Consider the following 25753-nt stretch of genomic DNA (forward strand, 5'->3'; position numbering starts at 1 on the left):
GCACGTGAATATTCCACACCTTGAAGTGAGAATTTCCCCCTTGGGAAGTAACATGCTTTCTTGGAGAATGAATTGTCACCTCACGTTTGCCATCTGTGCTCAAGGAAATATGTTTATTTTTAGCAAACAAGGTAAACCCTAGAGGGGATAAGTTATCGATTCCCCTAACCAATAGGTTCCACTTTATTTCATTTCATGTGACCCTGTAGTTTTCTCTTGATAATGTACATATCAGGTTTCTGAATTCCCTGGAATTCCTCTTACAGGGAAAAGTGTGTATGGGTGTAAATTTTAAACATAATATATGCATATGTGTTTCTGTTTCCATTGGAAATGTTATGATTTATTTGCCCTACATAAAATTTAACATTTTAACTCTCACTCCATAGAACTATAGGTGAGGGACTTTACTGTGAAGTAAAATTCTTCCGAAATGAATGGCAACTTGTCATTTTCCTCTTCTTACTGATGGAAGTTGTGAGGATTCCAGTGTTTTCCCCTGAGAGATTATCTTCCGCTGGCTGCCATCCTAAGTTTTGAGATGTTTATTCTAGAGGCAATTTAAACAAAAGAGAGGAAATGCCCTGGACTAGTGACTGCGTGTAATCATAATGAAAAATGTTTGATATTGATTCAAAGGAGTAGAAGATGGTGTCATGATTTCAGACTCAGACTCTCTCACTTCTGGGGATGGGAATCCTTTGGAGAAACTAGGATAAAAGAAAAGCATGTTGTGCATCTATTTTCCTCTTTCATCATTTTTATGACATCATGATCTTGTGGATGAAAAAGGCTGGTAGATTGTGTGCTAATGCAATTTAAATGTTTTCTTTTCTTTTGTTTTTTTCCTACCTTTGATGGTGTTTAGTGAATTAAGTTTCTGTTTTGTACGTAAATAAAAAAGAAAACACGGGACCACTAGAATAAAAATGGATTCAGGCAGGAATCATCAGTGGGTCCTGATGGAGGTGGAGGTTCCATGAAGAGCAACATACTTACATAATCACAATGTATCTAAAAGTACAGAAAGGAAATAGTTAACTGCAGTGAAGACATGGAACAGCATCTTCACCAAGTGGTAGAAATTAATATCACCACAAACAGGCAAATGAATATCATGGGTCCGGAGATGAGATACTTTTGGAAGAACACATCATTAGGTCGTCTTGCAGCCCCGAATGCAACCCGGGAGCCTAATCACAAGGAAATATCAGAGAAACCCAAATTGAGGTCAGTCTATAAAATGAAAGGCTGAAGGATTGCTTCCAGGTTTACGAAGACTATAGAGACATGACAACTGAGTGCACCACGTGATCCTTTATCTGAATCATAATTGTTATAAAGGTCATTGTGGGGGGCACATGATGAAATGTATATATGGGCTATAGATTAGATAACGAAGTATTTCATCAATGTTAAATTTATTGAATTTGGGAACTGTACTGTGATTATGTAAGAGACTCTTTATTCTTAGGAAATAGACATGGAGATATTGCAGAGTAAGGAATCAAATGTACAGCCTACTGTCCCATGGTTCAGAAATACACGGAGTGTGGGGGGGTGTGTTAAGCAACATGGAAAAATATTAAAATGTGTTGCCTTGGTATAAAGGGCATTTCGGATTTGCAACTTTTCTCTAAACTTGAAATCATTTCAAAATAAAAAGTTCTAATAAATAGAAGCCAGCCTCCTGACCACACACACCACCTCTCTCCCACTTGTAGAGCTACAGGTGCCCACTGATGGAAAGATTTCGTGGGAGAAGAGTTTAGAGTACAAGCAGGTGGAATAGTTGGAGAAAAATATGAGGATGAGCCATGAGAGCACCTTCTCATAAATATGGTTGCAAGGAGTCCTCTTACGATGACAGAACCCAGGAATTCTGTGTCCATCAGGATAATCCCATTGAAGAAATTTCAGATGGCTGCAAAGCTCCCAGAATCCAGGGGGTAGGGTGATGAAGCCCTGGTTTGAGGGTTGATTTATTGGCTGGCTTAACCTGCTTGTTACCAGAAACTTGCAGAGCAGCGGGTCTGGGTGGGGCTCATGTGCCCAGCACCGTTCCTCCAGAGGGATGGGGTGAGATTAAACCTAGCGAGGGGCACATTCACAGTACTTTGGGTGCTGTGTTCCCAGGGGCAGGGGCTGGCCACACGTCTTCTCTGAGTGGACAGACAATGGCTGCGGGCGAGCCCCACAGTCTCCTGGGAAACACGTGGAGGGAAAGCTGGTTCTTTGTGCAAGCTCTCTCCTCTACTCACTAGATTTCAGGTGGGCAAGCTTGGTTTTTCTGCAGACTTGAGGCTGAAGCAATGCACCCCTGGACCCTGTGCACAGAGCTTTCTAGAAAGGGTAGGGCTTGCTAACCAGCCCATTAGAGTGAGAGAGAATGAAGCTGTTGTTTAACGGGTCCAGAGAAAAATCGCAGCGGGATCTCCCTTAACAAACACCTGTAATCTGGTGTTACGCCAACACACAGTTAACTCTTTATACAGACTTTTGCTGTGTTCTAGGAAGCACCCCATGGGGTTACATAGGAAGGAAAAATCCAGCCTTTTATTACTTAATCACATCACTCAATGTTAGAGGTTTTCATTATCTCATAAAATGCTTTCCAGGGGTAGGGAAAGGTGGTTTGGAAGAAATTTTATTGACTTGCCTTGTTTCCAACTTTGTGAGCTTTCAAACAAAAATACTTGTTCCTCTATTTGTTGTTTTTAAAGAAGATGACTTTTGCGCATTACGTTTTGTAATGTCCTCATGGTGACATGTTTCAAGAATTATTTTTCTTAAGTGTAAATGGCATAGAGAGCTATAAATAATCAAAGTATATTTGATTATAGCAAGAATTGTTTCAAAGAGTCAGGGATCAAAATCCTGGCACGTGATCGAGCCAGTCTGGGATCTAGCAGGCTTTCAGGGCTATTTGCTTTAAAAGGGGAATGAGGTCCTCAGACTAAGGTTTCTAGTTTTCAAAGTGCTGTGCAGAATTTCAACCTCATGATCTCTTATCAGCTCTGAAAAGGGACACTTTTGTTGTCTTTGCTTGGAAACCGTTTACCAAGTTTCCATTTTTATTTCAGTGGATAGTATTGTGGTTGTTTCTTTTCTTTTTTTTTTTTTTTCACATGATATAAATTGTTTTATAGTGGCTCTCCATTCAAATTGGGGATTACAAAGCTTTCTTCTTTTTCATTTAGTACCAAGAGAAGTAAAAGAACAAAGGAGAATTAAAACAAACAAACAAACAAACAAACAGTTAAGAGAATAGATTAGTGACACACCTAGGGACAGCCAGGAGTTTCCCAACAGGGAGTTCATTTTCCACATGCATGACTTACTTGGCAGAGTGATACGGGCCCAAGTTTTCAGATTTAAATTTTCTTGAAAAATTCCAAGGCTTAGGACACAAAATGGGTGTGGGATTTTTAAGGCATCATTGTGGTAGAGTCAAGAGCTGTTGGGAAGTCCATCAATTAAGGCAGATTACTGAGATCTCTTCCCAAGCAGAGGGATGCTGTTATGTCTTTGGGAAGTGGCTGCCTAGAGAGGAAGCAGGAGGTTGCATTTCAGAGCAGGGTAAACTGGGGTGACTATCCTGAGTTCTTGAGATGGGGCTACCTTTCAGATGGTTTTCTTGCCTGGACTGTGACTTTCTTATGAGGGAAGGAACAAAGATGTCTTGGTCTATTGGTCTTTGTTAGCTGCTGTGATGTGTGGTGTGTGTGTGTGTGTGTGCATGCACATTCATACTTTGAATTAGAAAATTTCTAATTGTTTTTCACTGAGAGTCTGGGTTTCCATGCATATCTCTAGTGTGGCAGGAGCAAGTCTCAGCTGAGAGAGTGACAAGTGCCAGCAGGCTTTCTCTTCGTGGGCCTTAGCATGGGATCCTTTTCTTCTCAGTCACTGCTCATAGCACTGACAGAAAAGGAGATAATTTTCCTTCCCTTTCTCCTTCACATTCTGGCAATTGCACAACTTTCCCTTGGGACCGAAAGCATTAAGCCTGACCCTGCATTTCCTCAATGTGGCAGATTGACTTTGGTTAAAGAATCCAGTGAAACTCCCCTGTGAACACAAGGTCCACGGACTATCTTTCCGAAACGCTGACATTCTACATGACTGTCCTGTATATGGTGCTTCCCCGCCCCCCACCCCCAATTCTTTTAATTGTACTGAGCTCTGGCACTATTTTAAACTGTGTCCTGCCATTTACCATATTAAGGAAAAAGCAGGTATTTATCCCATCCCATGAGGTGCTGATTGGTTGTAAAATGCCCTTGTAAAATCCATTCTTGCTGTTAACCTCATTTGTATGAAGGAAAAGTATTTGGAATTTGCCAAAATTGCTGAACTCAGTACAGAGCAGACACTTCTACAGTCTCGTGTTTGTTGAATTATTAAAAAAATCCTGAGCCTGTCAGGACCCTGGGAAGTCTTCTAGTATGTTTCTCTGGCTCCGGGTAAATTGGCCCGTTGAAATGGCCATGCACGTTACTGGGCTTTTCGTGTCTCAACATCTCCTGGGAGAGAGATTATAAGATTTCTTTTTGTAACCTAACATGATACGCATCAACTTATTCACCAAGAATTCATCCTAGGAGCTAAGCTGACATTTTTCTGGAATGAGCCGAAGCCATTTTTTTGGTTGTTTTCTCCTTGGAGACAGAGGACTGTGTTGGAGGAATAGCCCATATACCACTCAACCACCCTGAGGAGCCAGTCTCAGTTCCTATAGCCTCTGCTCTTTCCTAAATATATAGTTGTTTTGATTTTTGTACTAAATAATACGTTTTTTCAGTATCTGTAACTCATTTTGCTTTTACATGCCAAATTTTTGCGCTGTTCTGCTTGGGTTTCCATTGTTACCTTTTTTATCCATATGCCAACTGTCCCAAGAACATACTCGGTTTCCTGTGGCGGCAGAGCCCTGGTGAGAGAGATGGTCAGGAGAAAACCAGACCAAGAAAACATAGAAAGGAGCAGGCATATTAAGCTCTGCTGCTTCCTGCAACATAGATCAGACTAAAAAGTCAGTAGTCCATAAACAAATTCTGCATAAATAAAATTTCCCTCACAGGTCATTTTCCTTGCCAGCTGCAGCACCTTTATTAACAGTAAATGATGTTTTTATGGGGATGTTTTAAAATGTAAAAGCCATTCCTTTTTTTATGTCCTGAGAATAATGGAATCCATTATATTGGATATTTTTAAATATTAATTAAAGCCCTGTCTTGGGGTAGAGAATTCACAGTTTGGTTGATCTCCCAATGACTGGCATTGCCCAGGAGCTATTGTGTTCTCCAAAGCAACACTGATAAAAAGAGACTACTCCCAGAATGCCATGGGCTTTTTCAGTTAAAACTAGGATGGGTGTAACTTCTTTACTTCCTGAAGCTGTATCAGTTACAAATATGTGGAAACAGAGCAGATTAAGCTATTATGGAGAAGTTTCTTCTGAATAATTCATATTATTTTCTCTGTGTAGAACCGTTCATTCTCCCCCTCTTCCCAGATATGAACTAAATATTGAAGGCTCATTACATTTCCAAATATCAGAATTTGAACCATGATATTAGGTTTGGGAGTAGGCTGAGTGTTTAGTGTCCCAACGAGTAGGATGTAATAAAAACTCCATAAAGAACTAACTCTTTACCACATACTTCGAACATTATGCAACACTTGAGGGAAAATAACTTACAGTCTTAGCTTAATTATGCATGGCTCAAGTAAATCAAGATCATCCCTCCAAGTCATGTTTTAGTAAACATTGTTTTACTCTCAACACTGCACATTTTAAATCAATGAAATTTTAGATTTCGTCATCTTAGTGATAAGTTTCTTGTGGAAGCTTTACCAGCAAAATGACTCTCTGCATGAGTTGGTTTTCCATTGCTGTCATTGAACACAGAGCCATCTTGCTCAGTAGGAAATGACCACAAGACTCCCTGTGGCCAAGGAGCTGATGTTGTTCAAGGCTTTCTGGTGCAGTGAACCTCTTGACTGTTTAACTGTGCCTATTTGTCTCGTCAGTCTCCTGTGTCAAGTAACTCATCCAGACTCCTGGGTAGTTCTGTCATTTTCCTGGAAATGGCATAAGGTTTGGTGCGTTCTCATCCATGTCACATCAAAACTTGAATCTAGGCGTAGAACAGATGGAATCCTGTTTAAATCCCCACCACTTCATACTCAAGTTCTCCCTTCCAAAAGATATCACAATCTCTAGCTTCTCATGGTGAATTTTTTATAATCCAACCTTCTCTCCTTGCCTTTCTACCTCTTCTGGCTTTTAAAGGACAATCTGAGATAGACTGATAATTTTTCAGAGTGCCATGTTAGACTGTATGCCTCAATAGGGAGGGCTGGAAGGGCAGATCTTAATTACTCAAGTATTTGTTGGGTACCTACTGGATGTTAACCCCTGAGGTCAACTGAGGTTAGACTGTGCATCCCTCACCCCCAGAATGGCAGCAGTAGGGGATGAGCTGAAGCAATGGTGTTCTGATGTTGTTGGTGTACAAGAGTTATTAGAGATGGCTTCACAATGGCATGAGAATGGAGCATATGGAACCTGCTAGTGGTGTCCCTTTGATACCAAAGAAAGTGAACAAAATTGTGTCCTTCAATTAAGAGTGACAGTCATCCAAGGAAGCTCTTTCAAGTCTCTCTTTGAGCAGTTGTTCATGTGGTTGAACAGGCTTCTTAGTGTAGAAAAAGTCAAACCATTCAAGAAGACAATAGGCTATTGCTGAGGTGGTGGGATGGATTGAGTGTAGGAACTCTTTTTTCTTATTTTGCTCAAAATGCTAAAGTCCTGTAAGAAGAAATAATAGTTAACACTCATGGGGGTATTTACTATGTGAAAGGATTTATTTTCACCCTTTTATATACACCTAATTTAAACTTCACAGGAAATTCTTAGGTGGGCACTATTTTCAGGTAGGTAAACAGATACACAAAGAACATCAGTACCTTGCCTGAATTCATGTAGCTAGCAAAAGATGAAGCCAGACAGTTGAGTTCCAGAAGCTGGGAGGTTTTAACCAGAAAATACAGTTCCTTGGAATCAGTTTCCAATGCCGCAACCAGGAGAAAGAAGCACAACATCTTAAAAATTAGTTTCAGAGAATTTGGGTGATTTTGTTTGTTTGTACATAGGAACCAGTCATATGGTATGGGGGAAGGGCAAATGGTCATATTTAGTGAACAAACACATTTCCTAGAAATTAGCTCGGAGTTTGGAAACGTTTCTGCCTATGAACCTCTTGTAGGTGGTTTTCTTGTCTAGAAAAATTTGCCCTCTGGATTTTGCAAAGCAGAGTTCTGGAGCTCCCCTGGGAGAGTGGGTAGACGTTTCCTCTTAAGCTAACTGAGTGAAAGCCCCAGCAAAGTGGCATTTTATAGAAGAGGTTCTATCAAAGCCAGGAAAGCTGAGCATAATTCCTTAAGTGTATCTTTGTGTAAACCGGGAGGACTCAACAAGATTTTAAAATAACACAGTTGAGTAAGTGAAACAATTGAAGATATGCATCTCATTCAAATTGAATTCACCAACTGCAACAATATTGCCTCATGAGGGAGATTTTGTGTCACGTGTTCAAAGCTGGCTTTGAGCCCTTAAGAGGTATCAAAATAATCAAAGTGTTTTCTTTGCTCTTAGGCATCTTGTGAAAAAGTTATAAATGGTTAAGATGTTCATGCTGATCAGATACCACAGTTAGGAAGTGAAAGGAAAGGGTGTTTCTAAGCATAAAGCCAGGAGGCAGGAGACTCTGTCCGTTGTTTTAACTTCTGTCTTAGAACTGTTATGCTCTTTCTGCCTTGGATTCCTGACTCGAGGTTGCCCGAGACCCTTTGGAGAAGAGTATGTCTTTAATGTGAGAAGAATCAGAATTGAGATAGGGATTCTCAAATTTGATTGATTATCATAATCACCTGGAATGCTTTTTTAAGATACAGATTTCCAGTCTTCTCCCTCTGGATATTCTGACTCAGCAGGTCCAGACTGGAATTCAGGAACATGATTTTTCATAAACCTCTTTTTTTTTTTTAAGTTAACATACAATGTATTATTAGCTCCAGGGGTACAGGTCTGTGAATCATCAGTTTTACACAATTCACAACACTCACCATAGCACATACCCTCCCCAATGTCCATCACCCAGCCACCCTATCTCTACCCCCCACGCATCCAGCAACCCTCAGTTTGTTTCCTGAGATTAAGAGTCTCTTATGGTTTGTCTCCTTCCCAATCCCACCTTGTTTCATTTTTTCCCTCCCTTCCCCCCGTAACCCCCTACTCTGCCTCTCAAATTCCTCATATCAGAGAGATCACAGGATAATAAATCTCTCTTAATGGGCATCTATGACCAACCGGGATGGGGAGACACAATCTAGTGTATACATTTTACAAATGAGTGGACTGATATGTGGCTAGGACAATTAATGTACTCAACTCCTCTTCTAGAGATGGAGCTGAGACTGGAGTTTTTTCCTTTCTTCCTTCCTTCTCTAGACTTAGTGCTTTTTTCAAGTCTCTGAGTGCATATGCATTGGACAGCAAGGGATGAGTGTGTGTGTGTGTGATACACAGGCATATAGGGATGAGGACTTATCACTTGAAAATACTAAATATCTGGCTATTATAATAATACTATTATTTCAAAATGGAGTCAGATGAGTAAAAATCTCTGTTGGAATTAAAATGCTAATTTTGTGGAAAAAAATTACTTAGTACACAATCTCCTAGGAGAAGTAAAAAGCACCAAAAAGAAATGAGACACTTTCCAAAGAGTCTTTCATTAAATATTAAACTTAGTTTGTCCAAGGCTTCCAATTATGTATAAGTAACATGCCTTACATCCTGGAAAAGACAGACGAGTAGTGAAGAAAAGTCTTATTAACTGCTTCTCCCTTCTCCAGTCAACTGTCTTCCCAAAATCCCATTTGGATTTTGAGCTCCTGAGGTCAGGGACTATGTCTTATTCCTGCTTATATCCTGGCAGTAATTATTATTTATTGAGCACTTACTTCATTTGCAAAACAATCCTATGATATAGGTACTTGAGGAAATAGGCAAACACCATCTGGTTTGTTTAGTGAGAATAGAGGAAGTACCTCCTCTGGCTTCAGATAGACAAGGAAGGGATTCAGGATGAGGTGGGACTTTAGTTAAGTCTTGCAGGGTATGCATCAGGGGGAGGAATGATCTCTGGTGGAAGGAAGGAACGCCAATGTGTTTGAGAAGGTGGGAAGGAATCAAGGCAGGCATGCTTGAGGGTCAAGTGCAGGATGGTCTCCTCAGAGCAGGCTTGGGCAGAGAGGCAGTGGGAACTGTTGAAAAGCAATTTGAGGTGGACCCATGGATGGCCTTGAAATCTGGATAATGAAACTTGGCTTTGTTTTGTCCAACATTGAGGAGTTATCCAAGGCTTCTTAGTAAGGGAACTACATGTTAGAAACATGCTATTCTAGGACAATATGAGTGAGGGGAGGTCTGAGGCACCAGAGCTTCAAGTCCCTGTTCAAAGAAATAGGAACATTTGGAGGAAGCACCAGTTACAGGGGAGAGGAATAGAAGAGTTCATGTTTGCTTTGGTTGGGTTGGGATGCCCAAGCCATGTGGCCACCTCTAGCAGGCAGTTGGAGCTCTGGGGCTAGAAATAAAGATGTGGAATGTGGATTTTTGAAGTTGGTAGTAAATGAATCTCTGAGTAGAAGAATGAGGATCAGAAAGAACAGAGGGTCTGGGACCAAAACTTGTGCACCTGACATATTGGGGGATCAGGAAGATAAACCAGGGAAGCAAATAGTTAAGTGAAGTCTGGTATGTAGTGAGCTTTTTCATTTCATTAAAAAATATCCCCATGTATATGAGTAACTATTTAATGTGTTCATCTCTTATGTGTGTGTTTATCCAGTGAGATTTTTTTTCCCCCTGACTGCCTGCGAGACATTCCCATCAAGCTGTTTGTCCTCTGGAAATCTTGCCAGAACCTCAAACGTAATATTTCCCAAACTGAACTTGGCTTCTCATTTTCCAAAGTTGTCTTGTGCTCTGTGTTCTTTATTTCTAGTCATGGCACCCCATCTTCTAGACTCAAAACTCTTGATTTCCTTGTATATTCCACTTGCTTCCAAGGCCCAGAAGGTTGACCTCTTTGTGCTCCTTAAGGGCCAGCCTCCTTTCCCATATTACTGTGCTTGACTTCAGATCCCCAAGTCCTTTACCTGGGGATGTTTAATAACCTCTTAATTCATCCTTCCAAGCTTATACTCTCCTGCCTGTCATCCATCATACACATCGCTACCACCAGATTCATCTTTTGGCATCTGATCTTCTGACTCACTAGATCCTCTTAAAAAAACCGTACACAGCTTCAATTTGCTGACAGCAGTAGTTTTACATGTGGTCCCCGAAATGAAATCTTATCCAGAAACTCCAGTATGTCAACTAGATAAAAGCAGGCTGTTCTGGTCACACAGGAGAGTATCCTGGATCATTGCCCATTCTGTCTTCATAACACCCAGAACTCAGCAGAAGAGAATTTGAATAAGTGCCAACTTCCTGAGCCTCATCGTCATGGCCCTTTGAAATTTCCTCTCAAAATTTTCCCATTTTATTTCACATTAGTGCCAACTATGTCCCCTACAGTTGAGTCTGAGGGAACTGCTATTTCCATATACTTCCATTCTGTGTCTTTAGCTCTTCTGAATAAAATTCTCTTCTGTTTACAGTGCCTTTCCTCTGACTGCATACATCCAACTCCTGTCCTCAAAGACCCACCTAAAATCTCCCTCAGTGGAGAGTTCCTCCCTGATTCATCCCCCTTACTTGTAAGTAATTTCTTTTCTCCTTAATCCATTATTGTCCATGATCTGGGTGTCTCGTAGGCACACATCACTCTCTATTCTTATTAGAATAACTTAGTGTCTGTTTTCTCTCTCCTTATAGACTGCAAAGTTCTGAAATTGGAATAATAGATTGATTTGCCTCCATATTCTTCCTCAGGAGGTGGGACACACCTTGAGCTTGTGGTTCACAGTTATTTGCTGAATGAATACCTGCTTTGTGAGCATCCCGAAGGGGGGGAGAGGCCCCATCATTATCATACATTTCCCATTGTGCACAGGGCAGTGCTGGGCTTACTGTTGACTTATATTGAGTCTATAAAACTGGCAGGCCTTTTGTTTTACTTTGGAGCTATAATATGTATTCTTATCTTTTCAGATACTTTTTGCAAACCATGATGGGAGACCCTGTGGAGAGCCACAGAAGGACAGTGTGTTCATCCAGCATGGAGGTAAGGGGAGCAGTATTACCATAGGCATTTTGTTCATGGCACTCATAGGCTGCAAGAGGTAAGATGCCTTTCAGAGAATTAGAGGCAGAATCTTAAAATGCCTTTCTTTGTTATGCCTCTTCCATCCTAGGTCATCTTTCCAGTAAGTGTTTTGTGGCATGTTACCTTTGAGGTCATTTACTGCATGTCACTGTCTTTAGGGCAGACCTTCTGAAGAGGTCTGGAAAGAATCTAAACTAATGGTTTGGACCTTTTATAGTTATGCATCTCTAGCTAGGTATATAAATGGTTTGAGTTGAAAGAGCCTGGAGTTCTGCGGCAGTAAGCTTCTGGTAAGGGCAGTGGGAAGTCTGAAGGAATAAATTAAAGTACCAGATGCCCTTTATACTGCTCAACTTCTCAGCATGAGTCAGTCCCAACTTCCCAGCGTGGGTCACAAGTTTATCTTCTCTAAGGGCTGTGAAAGCAGCCACAATGGCAGGGGATGATGGATGGAGTTGTTCTGAGGAAGGGTGTGCATGGAAGTTCTGTTGGGGTCTTGCAATTCCCCAGGAAGTCTCAAGAATTTCTTAAAGTCTAAATTCAATAAATGAAGAAAAGGGGGGGTGGTTCACACAATCCTTTAGACTAAATTGTATACATTTCAGTACATATAGGGAAAGTTTGATTGTAAGAGTCAAATAATAAGAGGAAAGGTTTTTGTGATTGCTACTTTTGAAAATCAAAAAGAAAATATTGTGATTAATTATTTAATTTAAAGGCTTAATTAAATGCAAGTTACAGTTCCTCATTTACATATCTTTCTTTTAATGGTTTAAATCTCTTAAAGCACACAGGCTTAGACATATGCCTGTTCTCAACTGTTCCTCATCTCCCTTAAAGTTGGAATTGCCCCACGTTTTCATTAATAAGAAAATCAGGTGTGTTTCGATGATAACTCATGTCTTAAAAATGGAAATAATGTACATATTTCCTGAACCAATGATTGGACATTTTATTTTATTTTAAGATTTTATTTATTTATTTGCCAGAGAGAGAGGGAGAGATTGATAGAGAGAGCACAAGCTGGGAGAGAGTAAGAGGGAGCGGGAGAGGCAGGTTGCCCTGATAAGCAAGAAACCCCATGTGGGATTTGATCCCAGGACCCTGAGATCATGACCTGAGCCAAAGGCAGATGCTACTGAGCCACCCAGGCATCCCAATTATTGGACATTTTAGCATCATTTCTTTGGTACAATATTCACAGTAATAATATGTTAAATGCTGGCCCATTCACAGACATTAACCATCTGAGAATGCTTAGAAAGACCAGGAAATAAAATAACTGAGTCTTGTTTCGAGGTGAAATTCAACAATCTCTTAAGACGTAGAAGTTAGGCACTTCAGCTTCTTTTGGCTTTTGACTTGGTGAAGGTGAAGGTGCAACAGACTTTGGTCATCCTAAATCCAGGTTCACTGGACAACAGCCACCTCCACTATGCCACCTAAGTTTGACCCCAATGAGATCAAAGTCATGTACCTGAGGTGCATCACTGGGGAAATCAGAGCCACGTCTGCCCTGGCCCCAAAGATTGGCCCCTTGGGTCTCTTTCCAAACAAGTTTGTTAATGACATCAGCAAGGCAGCCAGTGATTGGAATGGTCTGAGGATTACAGTGGAACTGACCATTCAGAAAGGACAGGGCCAGATTGAAGTGGTACCTTCTGCCTCTGCCCTGATTATCAAAGCCCTCAAGGAATTACCATCAGACAGAAAGTAGCAGAAAGACTTTAAGTGCAGTGGAAATACTACTCTTGATGAGATTGTTAACATTGACCAATAGATGCGGTACCAGTCTTTAGCCAGAGAATTCTCTGGAACCATTAAAAAGATCTTGAGGACTGCCCAATCTGTAGGCTGCAATGTCGATGACAGCCATTCTCATGACATTGTTAATGACATCAATAATGGTACAGTGGATTGCCCAGCCAGTTAAGAACTATAAAGGAAAATATTTCAGTAAAGAATCATTTGACAACTAAAAAAAGAAAAAAAGAAGAAAAGAAAAGAAAAGAGAAGAAAAAAAGAAGCAATGTATTTCACATAGAATGAAATGATAGTATTTATCTTAAGCACTGAATATGCAATATAAAACAGGACTTAAGGACACAGTTTAAGAATTTTATTGCTTGGTTTAAATTCCAGCTTCTCTACTAATATAGCTATGTAAACTTGGTCAAGTCATTTAGCTTCTCTGTACCTAAATTTCCTCATCTGAAAATGGGAGTAAGTATAGAACTTGTCCATATTAATCCTCTTTTACTACAATAATGGTGTGTAACAAATAGCTCTTCCCAAATCTCAGTGGCTTATAACCATAAATATTTTTTTCTCCTTCAGGGGTCTGTAGATCAACTGTGCAACTCTTAGGCTGATAGTTGTGTTCAGATTGCCTCTGCAGGTGCCAGGCTGAAAGAGAAGTGGTTCTCTAAGGAGGAATGTCAGAAGCACAAGAGAATGAGCCAAATCATTTAGCAATTTCAGTCAGACCCCCGCTTGCATACATTCACATTTCTGTTGTCAAACAAGTCATATGGCCAAGTTCAACACTGAGGAGGTGGATAATTATGCTTTTCCCATGGAAAGAGGAAGACCGAGTGGGTAGTTGTTGAACAGTAATTCCTACCTCACTATATTAAGGTTGTTTTGAGTGATGACTGATATAATATTGTATAGCTCTTAGCACATTCACTTGTTACATAGTAAAAGATCAATATGCATTCCTTATTATTACTTCTTATAAAAATGGTGTCATAAATTTGAAGAGAGCAAAGAACAAAGGAACTTCTGGAAACTCATGCAGACCTTACTGAGATTCATGTTCCAACTTGCCCCGAGTCTCTTCTTTATTGCCTTACTTCTACTCCTGTTAGAACCTGAAAGACTATTAGCAATATGAGAACAGAAAGAAGTTTCCATCTCTTGCTTCCTTATCTCGGCTGGTGTTCAGTTAATCACTGACTACTACTTCCATAATGGTACAAAAGTGTCACAAATTCTATTTTCTTAGAGCCTATGGTAGTGAATTGTAAATCTTGGGAAGTGCATAATTTCTCTTAATTTCCTCCTTCTCCCTTCCTCCCCCCTTTCCTTCCTTCCTCTTTCCCTTCCTTCCTTCTTCTTTCTATCTTTTATTTCTTTAAAAAAAAAAAGTAGTACTTTCATTAGATGAATGGATTGGATTTCAGTACCTACTATAACCACAGACTCTTATAGTGAATTTGTCTTTGGGTCTTGGAAGCAGATGTTGAGGCAGAGTTTGAGATGCAAGATATTTATTTAGATGAACACCTGTGGGGACACCTGGCTGGCTCAGTCAGTACAGCATGGGACTCTTGATATTGGGGTCATGAGTTGAGCCCCACATTGTGTGTGGAGTCTACTTTTTAAAAAAGGGGAAAAAGAGATTAATTCCTGGGAAAGGAAGGACTAGGGAGTACAACTGGGATAAAGAAATTAAAACATGAAGCATGTCTGAAAAAGCCTAAGCCAACTGGGCATGAACTCTAGAACTATGATGTCTTTCAGAGCTCTCCTGAGTTGGGTCAAGATGACCACTCCCTTAAATGTCTTCATAGGTCAGTTATTTGATGTGGGTTGCGCCAAGAAAGTGTGTGGCTTAGGCTTGGGGACTGTGTGATTGAGGCAGACCCTGAAGGGACTGGTAGCTAGAGCCTGTGTGTAGAAGGCATATCCACAGGTAAATAGTAAGCCCTTCCTAAAGAAGGGTCTGTGTGGTACATCTCCAGGTCCCTCACAAGTACCTAGTTCATTGTACTCATTTCATAAATGTTAATTGTTATTATTATTGCTAGTTATCAATATTCATGTATATGTACAATTTTGCTATCTCATCCCTTTTATTGCCTACCCTCACCACTCTCTAATGGCCTATCCACCCCAACCACCTCCCACCCCCCTACCCCCTGGCTTAGCATAAGCTTTAAGAGAGAGTCATGATGGTAGCAAGACCCATCAGGCTCCTTTGGTTTTGGGCCCTTGAGAATACTCTATATCCTGTGTTCATTCTTGAGTTTCCAATTTAGTTCATCTAACTTCGAGCAAGAAATGGAGATTGCTGCAGAACTCCAGTTTGGATATGTGTCCAAAGTTTATTAGGAATGATACCATGAAATCTCTAAGATATGCCTCTACAGTTCCAGTCAGAAGAGTCTTAAACTTAGAGAACTGGACTCATAATCTTACAAAACAATGGGTTGTTGCAATAGAAGAAAAATACAAATCAATGTGTTCACCTTCCTCCTGTTACAGTTGAGGAAACTGATGTATGGAGAGCCATGACTTATTCAACTCTTTAGTAACAAATACTCAAGCCAGTGGCTTTTCATACAATCATACAGTGTTTAGATAACATTGGGGCTTAAAAGTTTGGGTCAGAGTTGGAGTTGGACAACTTTGTTTAAATCCTAGCTTACACACTTATAGGCCATGTGATTATGAGCAAATAATTTAACCTTTATGAGTCTCAATTTCCTCATTTTTAAGAAGTCACTTCATAAGGTAGTTGTGAGCATTAAATTAGAAATGGATGAAAAGAGCTTAGCTGTTACAATGATGATTTCATTCATAGATCTGTATTGTGTTTTTAAGAAGACACAATAGAAAGCATGCCTGTTATGTGTTGCTATAATGATGCAGTGTGATAACACAAAACTTCAGTAGCATGCAAAATTAAACATTTATGGTTCACGCATCTAGGCTCAGCTGTTGGTAAGCCAAGCCACCTCTGCTGATCTTGGCTGGAGACTCACATGCCTGCATATCTGCTAGATGTGGCTAATCTAGGATGACCTTTGCTGGATCAGCTGCAAATACTCAGTTCTTCTCCTCGTGTCTTTCATCCTCTAGCCGACTAGCTTGGGCTTGCTTGTTGATGGTAGAGGCTCAAGAAAGTAAGTGGAGATACTCAAGGCATTTTAAGGTTTAGGTTTGGAATTTGTACATCGTTTCATTTCTTTCTACTGGCTAAACCAAGTTATGGGGCCATTCCTAGAGTCAGAGAAGGACACTACAAAGTTTCGTGGTAGAACTTAAAGGGGCTGGGGTGGAGGGGGGATGTGGAAGGAAGACTATACCTCTCAATGGGAGGAGCCTCCAAATCACATGGTAATAGGCTTGGCTATAGAGAGGGGTGCAGATCATTAAAGAAATCACTTTAGCTCTAGGAGACACTTTATAATAAGCCTGAAATTACCCCATTGGATACAGGGTCCATGATGACTCCATTCTATACTGAATTCCGCTTATGAAGGAAGACTCTTTATAGTGAGATTTCTTTATATGTGAGTAAAATAATCCTTCCCTCACCATTATGAGGGCTGACACCCCACCTCAAAGGACCACTTCTTCCTCCTTTTGCTTCTTTTATCCCCAGTTCCATTGGAATAAAGAGGCTTTGATCTGGAAATGACCATCACAATCTCCTTCATTTTATAAGTGAGGAACTTAACTCCAGAGGGTTTTAGTAATTTGCCCAAGGCTATTCAGTTACTTAGAGGAGATCTAAGACTGGTATCCACATGGTCTGGTAATCAGACTCAGGTTCTCTACACCCTTCCATCCTAAGCTTTTCTGCCCAGACTCTCCTTAAATTTAGATGTTTGAGGGAATATCAGACAGAACTCACGGCCTGTCATCCCAAGAATATCTTTTTGTTTGTTTAGTTTGGACAGTTTCGGTTCTTAAATCACTTATTATAGGGCACATGCTCTAGGGAGGGAAGAATCATGCTATTTGATTGTAAACATCTTAGTTATTGATTAATACTTCAGCAGGGAATAATGAGGCATGCGTACGCACACATATGTGTGTATGTGTGTGTGCAGTAAAAAGAATTAAGGGAATTATTGGTAAAATAGAAATTATAGGCAGAAAAGAGTTTCTATCTAGACCACAGTGCTTCTTTAACTTCAAATTACACACGAATTTTCTGGGAATCTTGTTAAAATGAAGATTCTAATCTCCAGTAGATCTGAGGCAGGGCCTGAGATGCTCCATTTTTAGCCAGCTCCTAGGGATTGGTACTGCTGGTTCAGAGCTCCCTGAAGAGCAAAGGTCTAAAATATTGCTTTCTAATAGAACTTTTTGCAGTGATGGAAATATTCTATACAGTATACTGTCCAACACACTAGCCACTAACCATGTGTGGTTATTCAATACTTTCAATGCACCTAGTACAGCTGAGGACACAAATTTTCAATACTGTTTAATTTTAATTAGGTAAATGTGTCTAGTGGCAAACATACTGGTCTAGAGGATAGAATCCATGTCCTATTCAGCTCTGAATCATAACTCAAGACATGGTGGTTCTCAATATATATTTATTGTCATGTGAGAGAAGCATGTTGGTGAGGCAGGGCCGGGAATGACATGGAGGACCTTTCAAATCTGTTCTACTTCCTTCTTCCTAGGAACTGTATTTTGGTAGTATGGCATAGTGGATAAGACCACAGAGTCTAGAGCTCACCTGTCTACACTTGAATAAGCTCTGCCATCTATTAACTTTATCATCTCCATCCCCTCTGCCTCAATTTTCTCATCTGTAAAATGGGAATAAATAGTGTGTTTCTTACAGGGTTGTGTATATTCGTGGAATGATTTAATATTTGTGAAGTTCTTAGAAGAGCTCCTGGAGCATACCAAGTTCTCTCATGTACACATAGACTTACAAGGTGTAACCCTAACTGGATAAAGTCCTTATGTATCTTTGCATTCTTTCCACCTCTCAGAAAAGCTGAGGAACTACTTGAGCTTCAAGTTCTTCGGGGGAAGGGTTTTTTCATGTTGTTGATGCTGCTTGGGACAACTCAGTCTTGTGGTGTTGTTAATCCAGAAGCATTGACTCTAACCCCTCATCCCTAAATGGAGCCAATTCACCCAAGTGTCTGGTGTGAGGGGGAGAAGCAAAGTGCTAAAACAATGAGATCAACCTTCCGACGAAACAGGGTAATGATAGTTGGCCCCACAGAAGATACGATTGCTAGGAAATTCTGCACCCATGTTTACACAAAACCAAGCAGGAAATGTTTGCCAATGGAATAAATAAAGGAGCCTTCTGGTTACATAATGGTTCACTGTGCCCCAGTTTGAGGCTGTTTTGGAATTGTTACTTGGTCTAGGTTTGAATTTTGGAGCTCAGGCTACCCACCCGTCTCCTCTTTTGTTTGCTTGTTTTTGATACATGAAGCATCATTCTTCTTCACCTCCCTAACAGCCTGAGTTAAAGCTGCACCAGAACATGGGTTCATCGTTTTGGCTGAAGACAGCCCACATGACCTACTTTGCTTCTGAAGCTCTGACCTAGAATAGACTTAGAATGGGATAAGGACAATGGGCTGGAAGTGATGGAGCTCAGGGTCAGTTGACCCATGCAACTAGAGAAAGGACAAGCTCTAATATTATGAAAAGCATCTGTTTGTTGTGATCCTATGTGCCAAGCCTTATGCTAGACACAGTCTTAGCCTCCCACAACAAGCTTGCAAGGGAGGCAATTAGTGACCCACGGATGTGGGTAACATTAGTAACATGTTCTAGCTCAGAAGCTAGGATAAGTTAGCCCCTAGGTCTCTGCCTTTTCCCTCTGTTATACTGCCTTTCTTAGACTAGAAATTAAAGCAGATATTTCAATTCAGTTGCTTAAATTCTCCTGTGTAACCCAGGAAAGCAAAAGGTATTGCCTGGGAGAAAAATAACTAGTTGTAAAAAAATAAAAATCCTCATGATTCAACAAATTTTAATTTGTATGGATGAATGAATTTATTATAGCATATTTTGAACGTATCACTACCCTGAAAGGGAGTTAACTTCTCCTGACCCCACTATGCACTTTGTGAAACCATTTACTGAGTGCCTACTGGATGCACTGGCTACATGTAAGTCATAGGAGATAAATGCAGCGAATGCAAAGTCCTAACATGGTTCTGACAGACAGTGGAGCTTGGTGAAACCCATTTTACTGTCTTGGGTCTCAATTTGCTTAAGCATAATGTGTTGGTGTTCAAGAATCCTCTGAAATTCTGGGATATGGTAAATCTGGATGAGAGTGTAAGCCCTCATAGAGGAAAAATCTTCCTTCTAGCCTCTTATTTTATGGGGAGGCTTCTACAGTTCCTTCAGAACTTCTAGAAAAGTCAAGAAAACATACACGTGGGCCTGTTCCCCAACTGCTCCTGAGGATCCAGTAAGACTCATGGAGAACTAGAGGGAAAAAGTAGAAATGGAAGCTCTGGTGGTATCTCATGTTTCCTGTACATTTGCTACTCTCCAAGACACTGTAAGTATGTTAATTAGACTGTATTTATTCATATAGTCAATTTTTGTGTGTACTGGGGGCCAAGGCTGAAACTGCATCATTGAAGACTCATTTCTTAGTACTTTGTCTCTTCCCTGCAGGTATGCTATTTCTAAGTTTACTTTTTCTTGAGGATTAATTTACACTCCACGAAATGCACAGATCTTAAGTGTACTTAAGATCTTGAGTTTTCATAAAAGCATACCCTCATGGGTCTACCATCACAATCAATATTTAGAACATTTTCACTTCATCAGAAAATCCCTTTCTGCTCATTTCCAGTCATTCCCTCCCCCTTTGCCCACCCCAGGTAATAGCTCTTTTGATTTTTTTCATTATAGATTAGTTTTATCTGTTCTAGAATCTCATGTGAATGGAACCAAATAGTACATACTCTTCTGAGTCTAGTTTCTTTCATGTAGCATAATGGTTTTCAGATTTATCCATAGAACCTCATGTGTGTGGGTTTCCTTTTTACTCTTGAGTAGTAGTACTGTAAAATATACCACAACTTCTAAACCCCCTTCCCCGCTGATAGACATTTAGATTATCTCTAATTTGAGACATTAGAAGTAAAACCATTATGAAAGTTCATGTTTGAGTCTTGTATAGGCATATACACTTATTTCTCCTGTATAGATGCACAGAAGGGAATCATTGGGTCAGAATATAGGCAAATGTTTAACTTCATATGAAGCCATCAAGTGGCTTTTCAAAGTAGTTGTGCTATCTTATACACTTTTCAAGACTTTCTCTCAAAAGATCAACATGCTGGAACGAGATCTTTGTACTGCTTTCTGTCAGACCCCCAACTCCCTCTTTTCCTATCAAGCAGGCTAGCTACTCAATCTGAACATGGGGCAGGACTCGGTGGATATTGACATCTCAGTTTACATTTTATTTTCTCATTCATTGTAAACAAACAAACAAATCATCTTTCAATAGGTCTAAAGAAATGGAAGGTAAAGGACTTTCAAATCCAAAGAGTAAGCAATTCTTAACACAATCCTTAATGGTGACCACTCAATGTTTGCCCCTTAATATCATGAAAAAGACAAGGATACCCACTCTTCCCACTTTCATTGTTATTTTACTATAGGTCACACCAGCGCAATAAAGGGAAGAAAAGGAAAATAGGCATAAAGGTTGAAAGAGAGTCTGCAACTCCTTACCTCACTGATAGCATCATTATCTATGTAGAAAAATTCTAAGGAATCTACAAGAAAACTGCTGGAATAAATATGTAAGTTCAGGAATGTTTCAGTGCTCAAGGTTGATATACAAAATCAATTACATTTGCATATCCTACCTCAATTGAAGAATAAAATAAGAAATACCATTTACAATAGCATCAAAAACGATAACACACTTAAATTTATTTCTAACGAAAAAATGCAGTAAGACTTGTACACTAAAAAATACAAAACATTGCAAGAAGAGAAGACCTAAATAAATGGAAAAACATATTCATGGATTGGAAAACTCAATATAAGGGTGCCAGTTCTCAAATTCATCTCTGGTAGGGGTTGGCAAACATTTTCTGTGAAAGTCCAGACAATACATACTTTAGGTTTTATGGGCCATGTGATCCTCATTTAAGCTACTCAACTCTGCCTTTGTAATACAAAGTCATAGACAATATGTAAATGAACAAGTGTGGCCATGTTCCTATAAAACTTTATTGACAAAAACATGTTGTGGGCCAGATTTGTCCTTCTTCTATTAGCCATCAGCTATAAAATGAGAAATAAGACCAGATGGTCTTTAGAGTTTCTTTCCAACTTTCTCCTGGAAAAAAAAAAGAAAGGGTTTCTTTTTCTAAATATGCCAGATAAAGAAAGAACATAATAACTTATATTGCTGTTTATTTGGCTATTAATTCTCTCGTCAACCTCATCTTTGTATATACAATGGTGACAATAAAGCCTACTTGGTAGTGTTGATGGGAAGATTAAGTGAAATAATGTAGAGATGTGGAAGATCTGGGACAGTGCCAGGCTCATTCCGAGACATTCATACTCCCTAGTCTCATTACAGTATTTTCCCATTTGTTTTTAGAACTTTGTGTTAGGGGTTGAAATTTCAAATACTGTTTTCAGTCAAGCAACTGAGGCTTAGATGACAAGCTTGTGTGAGTCTAGGGAACTTAATCTCAGCATGGTCATACCTGCAGACAGGTCCTGCTGGTGTACCACCATTTTATAGTGTGAAGTATTGGATTTGATGTCCCATAATCCCTACTGTAGACTTCTAGATGCCTATCTTTGAATCTTTGAAGAAACTGGCTCTGTATCAGGGGTCACAGCAAAGTAAAGGTCCCGGAAGTCCGGGGTGGTAGCCCAGAAACATCTGGCACTTAGCTCCCATTGCCTTTTTAAGAAGACATGCTTCTTATTGTAAATATTATGCTCCAGCCTCCCAGCATAATTCCACATAATGTCATCTCTGGGAAAAGCTGGTAAGTGGTGAGAACTTAAGGCCTTCCATCTGCTGGGAATCAGGCCTGGTAGACACACAGGAGCTTTCTTCTACCTTATACCATTGGCCCTTCCCTTCATTCACTTTTCTTTTTGCTTTCTGGTCCTGAGATAGCCAAAGATGAGGGTTGGTATGTTGCTTTCTTCAGCCCTGCCCTAGGTAGCATTTGTCTTGCAACTTTCCCATGCTTGTTTCAACAGGAAAAAAAAAAAAAGGCAAAGAGATTGACATATAGCTGCCCTGAGGCTAGATTGTCACTGAAATAGATTTCTCCAAATAAAAATAAAGGCCATTTTTGCTCGCAAGGGCTTGCAATGAAACAGAGTTAATAAAAACTGCATGGGAAACTCACATTGCAGCTATAAAAAAATTAAAAAACAGAATTCTTAGCTAAAGTCAGCAGTGATTGTTGGCTCAGGGTAGGAATCAGGGAGGAAAACATTCTGAAACTCATTGAAAGTGAAGAGGGAAGATTTATTACCCTTTATCCATTTGTTTAACCCTTCAGAAGTAAATCTAGAGTCACACTTGCTTAGAAAGTGATTAAGTCCTGGGTTTTTAAGAGCAGGACACACCATTTTCTCCTTGGGGATGAGCTGTTAAATAGTAAATAGGGCTACTTAACTTAAAAACAACAACAAATGAAAACAAAACTCCAAACAAAGAGTTGATAAAAATCACTGATGAAAACATCCCCAGCTTTGCTCTTCCTCCTCCATCAGTCTAGTGTGGATGTATCAGATATCTCTGAGGTCAAAGATCGTATATTATTCTGGACTGAAGGGCAGGGGCACCTCTCATCACTCTCCAATCCTCAAACCCCGACGTCATCATCTGGAATATCTCCTGGAGAAATGGTTTGTATCTAGAGCACCCCACTGAGCAGGGGTCTTCCCTTTGAGAATGGGGCATCCAGGAACCTTCTAGACCCAGTGTGAGGTGCCACGAGACCATTAGGAGATGGTGATTGATTGTCTGAGAAATTCACCATCTTTCTGCATTCAGAAAGCCACTACCCTAAAGGAGAACCTGGGGCCTCTATTAATTCCCACTTAGGACTACCAACATGAAAAATCACTGTATGTAAGACAAGCGGGCTTTTAGCTCCTGGTTGCTGTCGGGGAATTTATAAGAATATTTAGAAGTGACTCAAGGTCCTTTCTTTCTCCCCCCTTCAAACCTATAAACTCTGGTCCCAAATTTCACAGGTTTTTGCTAATTAATGCCACCACTGTGGAAATGGGGGCTGTTCTGCAAACAAGCTACAACAAATGGGATTTTTATTGCTGGTGGAAAAGTCTGGGGAATAATTAGCAGATCCATGGAGATCCCCTGACTCCGGGCATCTGCATGGTAATGGCCAACCCTGGAGATCACTCAGGGAAATGGGGTCGGACTTTCCACCTTAGGGCACATTTATATTGTCAGTTATAGCCTTCAAACTGCAGTTGGACAAATGTGGGAAAATATTTTGTGAAATGCTAGACAAATGAACCTGATGTTGACCAATCTGAACTAGGAAAACTGGCTCTGCTTTGCTAAGTGCTGTACAGCAGCCAAGACTTGCAAATGAAATATTTTGATATCTCGTTAAACTTGAGTCCCCAGAGAGGTGCACACACACATACACATGGTTGACTAGGGTCCCCCTCAAGGTAGCTGTCTGGAGAAGATTACAGAAATGACAGACTCCTGGGGGCCAGAACAGAACCTGGAGGTCAACTGGTCCAGAGGTTCATAACCAAGGAATCCTTGGAAAGAATACAGGGGGTATCTGAGAACTTGGGGATCTGAGAACTTAGATGGGAAAACAATTAAATTTTTGTTTTCACTAATCTCTAATTGAAATGTAATATTTCTGTTCATTTAAAATGCAATCAATGAGCCACAATGGTATCACCTGTATCCATGATTTTGACACAGTCAAAATCAAAGATGTCTTCAGATCACATTACAATGTTGCAGATTATCTCAAGATATCATTTATGGTCATGGCTTTTTTGAAATTATAGTAATGATTAGATTTACTGTTAGATACTTAATGTTATTAAAGAAATATATATTACTACATCACATATTTAAAATTATTTTGAATACTGCATTTTATGTAATTTGGTTTCTTATAATTATATCTATTTTTTTTACCAATTAAAATATTATTTTAAGAAGAGGTGATAGGTTTCATCAGACTATTAAAGAGGTCCCTAATACAAGATTTAAGAATCTCTCCTTGTTCAATATCTTTTACTTACAACTGAAAAAATGGTGGCAATTTGGTGAGTGGCAGAGAGAAAGCCAGAACCCACAGTGCTATTTCTCATCTCTTCCTACCATTCTAGGAGTCTATAGGAGTCTATGGAGAGGAGAGTACCCTTACTAAAAACAATACCAAACACTTCTTTAGAACCATGTTTTAAAGCATAGTAATAAAAGATAATAAATAATTTCTGAGCCTGATCTTAGCCAGGGAATTTGTTTTCAAATTTAAATATACTTTTCTTCTTTCATTTTAGAGTGTGGACATTGCTAAGTTAGGTACATGTCATCATTTGAAAAGATTAACACAGAGGCACAATGACGTAGGTTATATTTAAACAGTCCCACAGAATACATTATATGTTATTTTCTGCATTCCTAGAAGCAATTTTATCTCCTGAATATTTCAGGGGAATTGAAATGAAATTTTAATCTGTGAACACTCCAACCATAAACAATGGAAAGCTACATGTCAGGCCAATCTAGGTTGGAATGAGTATGGATAATTTAGATAATCAACCTCATATATTATCTAGAATTCATTAATGATACACACATGTGTATGGGCCCCAACTAGGAGGAAAAATAAGAGGCACATTCATTTCAAGCAACCAATGGCTCTCACAAACATATTAACTGATTCTATATCCCTGGTGTGAACATGAAGTTGTAAGAAATTCAAATAAATTCTTATTCTCTCTCACAGTTCAGTTAGAGGCAGCTTTTCTTCAAGCAATTGACTCTGACACTTTCTGGTTTTCTAAATTTCATAATTAATGGAATTATTAAAAAGTTAGCATGGAATTATAGATATAAATAAACTATAAAATTATATATAAAATTATCAAATTCAGTAGTTTTCAGAACTTAAGATTTTCAATTATACCTTTTCCCCCTTTAACAATTTATTAGATATGACATATATGTGAATATATTCATCTTTTCTGGCTTTATTTTTTTATGTTTTAACTTTTCACTTTGGAATTTCTCCGACTTATAAAAGAGATACAAAGATAATATAAATAATTTGAGGTGTGCCCTCATCTAGACCCCCCAAATGTTAAAATCTCTTAAAACCAACACAATGATCAAAAATCAATAAATTAACACTGATACTCCTCCGTTGTCTAAATATAGATCTTATTTACATTTTACCAATTATCTCACTAATGTCTTTCTTCTGGTCCCAAATGCAATGTAAGGTTTTTTGTTGGATTTAGTTTTCATCCCCTATCATTCTCCTCTGAAACATTGCTTTAGCCTTTCCTTGATTTCAGTGACCTGGAAATTTAAAGTGGTTTGGCTAGTTATTTTGTACAAGTCTCCTCAGCTTGGTTTTGTCTGATGTTTTCTTGTGATTCTA

The 25753-nt window shown here is 39.5% G+C and overlaps 1 pseudogene; it reads left to right on the forward strand.

The window, feature by feature from the left end:
- Positions 1-12768: 12768 nt before the first annotated feature.
- On the forward strand, positions 12769-13281 carry LOC116596488 (annotated as a pseudogene).
- Positions 13282-25753: the final 12472 nt, after the last annotated feature.

The sequence above is a fragment of the Mustela erminea genome, chromosome 7, assembly GCF_009829155.1.
Source record: "Mustela erminea isolate mMusErm1 chromosome 7, mMusErm1.Pri, whole genome shotgun sequence".
In the NCBI taxonomy this organism is placed as follows: domain Eukaryota; kingdom Metazoa; phylum Chordata; class Mammalia; order Carnivora; family Mustelidae; genus Mustela; species Mustela erminea.